A 3,972-nucleotide genomic window follows, 5' to 3' on the forward strand; every position below is an offset into this window, starting at 1 on the left:
TTTCTAGTTTTATTTTTTAAGCCAGTTTGACCAGTCATATTCTCAGTAAAATTTCACTCTTGATTAAAGATATTTTTCACAAGAAAACTATATAGCAGAAAGAAACACATAAGAAAGGAAATGCTATAATTTTACAAATATGCAAATTATGTGCAATATAGATAGAAATAGGAAGATAGATAAAATGTACGCCTCAACAAGTCAGTGGTCTTTGCTCTTTTGTCACTAGTATATACCTATAAATGTTTGTTAAATAATATTGTATAGGATTTTTACAACTATATGAATGGTGGACATACTTTGAGATTTAGGTGGATTAAAGACAAAATTATTTGTTACTTACACCTCCAGAGGAGAGAAGTCTATCAGGCAGGATCACACAAGATGTTGAACTCTGTGGATAGGGTGACAGCAAGCTGAAGCTGCAGAGGGCAGCTTATGTACAACACTTGTAGGATGGAGTTAGGAAAGTTTCTTGGGATCCCTGTGCACTAGCTCATTTGAATAATTTCATAGGCACCAGGAACATAGGAGCTGTCTCTAGTTGTCTGGTACTTGACTTTACGGCTATGAGGGTGAGGGTGCGGTGACAAAAAGTGAGAAAGCCCAATGAGGGAAGTGGTTGGAATGTAGATTTAATCAACTCCTCAAAAATGGAAATAGACCAGTCTCTACCCAGAGCCTCAAATCTAGGCCAAGACAGCATTTAAAACAACAACTATATTACAAATAACTATACACCAACAAGGGTGAAGTATAGTGAGCAGAAATTTTAAAATAATAGTCTGAACCAATATAAACAAAAGAAGTTCAAATCGTGTTTTTTACAGAAAAACTTTCTTACAATCATGTTACTATCCAATGTGAGATTCATAGATTTGGAACATCATTTAATATTCATGATTTTATATACACTGCTAAAGTATTATTTATAGCATTGTTTTCAGCCAGTACAGAAAAGAGTACATAAAACATTTTGCAGATCATTTCCTTGATTACTTAGTAGCATTTGGAAATAAAAACCCAGCAGTTTGCCTGTATCTCCTCTAGCTAAGCTGTTCAGTACAAATTGGCCCATCACAGATCACATCAGAGTCCACCGCATTTATCTCTGCTCTGAAGAGATGTTTGTTGTTTAGAGGGGCCCGACTACTGTATCAAATTTTTATCTGAGATTCATATTCTGAAAAAAAAAAACAATCACCATTTCAATCAAGTTTTAAAAAGAGGAAATCATTATTTTCCACTTAGTAGAGACGGGGTTTCACCGTATTAGCCAGGATGGTCTCGATCTCCTGACCTCGTGATCCGCCCATCTTTAATAACAACATAAATGACACACATATATACTTACATATACATACATGCATTTTTTTTGAGTGTCTACCAGCAGAAATAAAGATTCTGAACCACTAGTCCTCATAAGGGCCCATTCTTTTACTCATTCAGCTCCTTATTTCCAGTCCCTCTAAGGATTCCTGTAGGATAGAAACTCTAGGAATATATGTTAAAACGTGAATGAATAAATGAATGAGTAGAACTGAGTGGAGGATAACACTTTATTCAATGGGACAAGAGGGAAACCTGTGTAGTTATCCTGAGAAAGCCTTCCACATTTCAGAATGGCTGATAAGAGGTGGGAGAAGGGCTGGTATGTCAGTAGTGGGGCATGCAGGATGTGAGCATGGGTAGAACTTAATTCTAGTCATTGCAGTTTAGGCTTTACATAATGCGATCTTAACAAATGGCAGTCAGTGAAAAATTAAGTAGAGCTATCGCACTGCAGATTTGCAGTTCAGGAAGATCTCATTGCTAGAAGGTTAGATAGGAAATTATAGGTCATGAAATTAAAGGCAGGGAATTAGTTAACAGAACATTGAACAATTGAGGCAAGAATTCATAAGAGCCTAAATTACGAGTCAAAAGGTGTAGTAAAAAACAGATATCAATATTTCTAAATAATAGTAGCCTAAGCACGTGAACCTATCCCCTTCTACGTCTCCACTCCCTACTGAGGTAACACAAAATATGAAAGGATCTTTGGAGTATTGGAAAATAATCCATTTATTTAGAGTATTCCGATCTCGTACTGCAAAATGAGTAAGAACTAAAGTGTTGCCCACACCTAAAAAATGACTAATCCTTTCTAGGAGAATCTCAGGCTAATTTGATTGATGAGATCAATGTTGAACTTCATATTTAAAATTATGGAAGCTAGAAAACAGTATAAGAAGATATTTAAAGTGCTGAAGAAAAAAAATCAGTCAAGAATTTTGCATCAAGCAATACAATCCTCCAAAAATGTAGAGATGACAAGGATATTTTCAGATGTGTAAAACCAAGTCCTTGAGAAGAGCAGATATGCACTAGAAAAAAAAAATGGTAAAGAAATTTCAAGCTGAAGGTAAATGATACCAGATGGCAGCTCATATCTACAAAAGGTATAAAGAATATAAAATATAAAATAGTATTTATAAATAAATACTATTTTCTCACCTTGTTTAAAGACTATAACAAAATATAACACTGTACCAATGGGCTTAAGAAAAATTGATAGATATGCAATGCATATTGATAACAATAGTAATAAGAACGGTGTGGGGAAAGATTAAAATATATTGTGTTAAGTTTTATCTTTTTTACCTAAAGTAATTTAATTAAAAACAAATAGCAAAATGCAGACCTTAATCCAACCACATGAATAATTATGTTCCAGTATTATATGTGAATAACAAAATACTCCAATTTTTAAAAGAATTGTTAGAATTGATTCAAATGTAACAATTAGTATATGCAAATTAAAATACAAAGACATGCAGAGAGATGTTCTTAAAATACAGAGACGTGTAAATTGAAAAAAGAAGGGAAAACAATATATCATGCAAACAAACCCATAAGAAACTGGCTGTGGCCATAGCAATATCAAAATACAGTTCAATTCACGGTGATATTACAGCGAAAGGTGGCAATTTCCTACTGAAAGAAGGGTCAATACATGAAGAAGATATAATGAATATGAATTTACAGTCATGTATCCACTTAATGGCAGGGATATGTTTTGAGAAATTTGTTCTCTGGTGATTTTATATTGTGCAAACATCAATCACAGAGTATACCTACACAAATCTAGATGGTATAGCTTCTACACACCTAGGCTATATGGTATAGCCTATTTCTTCTAAGCTACAAACCATATAGCATGTGACTGACGTGAATACTGTAGGTCATTGTAACACAATGATACGATTTTGCATATCTAAACATAACTAAGCAAAAATGCTACAGTAAAAAATAGCATAAAAAGTAAAAAATAAAAAAAGAAACACATTTAGAGCCCTTTAACAAAATATTAGCAAATTAGAGAAATATGTAACTGTGATTAGTGGGAATTTATCAGAGGAATGCAAAATCAATTTAACACCTGAAAATCCATTAATGAAATATACCACTGTAATAGAATAAAGGAAAATAAAACACATAATCTCAACAGATTTAGAAAAAAAATCAGTACTTGATCACTAGAAAAACAAATAGTAATCTATTAATGAAAGGAAACTTTCTGAACCTGATAAAGGATACCAAAACACACAAACAACAACAACCAAAAAAACTCCAGTGCTAACATCACACACAATGGTAAAAGAAGAAAGACTTAAACGCTTCGCTACTAAGATCAAAAACAAGAAACACAGTGGCTCGTGCCTGTAATCCCAGCACTTTGGGAAGCTGAGGCAGGCAGATCACTTGAGGTAGTGAGTTCAAGACCAGCCCGACTGACATGGTGAAACCCCATCTGTACTGAAAATACAAAAATTAGCAAGGCACTATTGTGCATGCCTTTAGTTCCAGCTACTTGGGAGGCTGAGACAGGCACCAGAATCACTTAAACCTGGGAGGCAGAGGTTTCAGTGAGTCGAGATCATGCCACTGCACTCCAGCTTGGTTGACAGAGCGAGACTCTGTCTCAAAAAA

The sequence above is a fragment of the Rhinopithecus bieti genome, unplaced genomic scaffold, assembly GCF_001698545.2.
Source record: "Rhinopithecus bieti isolate Rb0 unplaced genomic scaffold, ASM169854v2 scaffold_20206, whole genome shotgun sequence".
NCBI lineage: Eukaryota > Metazoa > Chordata > Mammalia > Primates > Cercopithecidae > Rhinopithecus > Rhinopithecus bieti.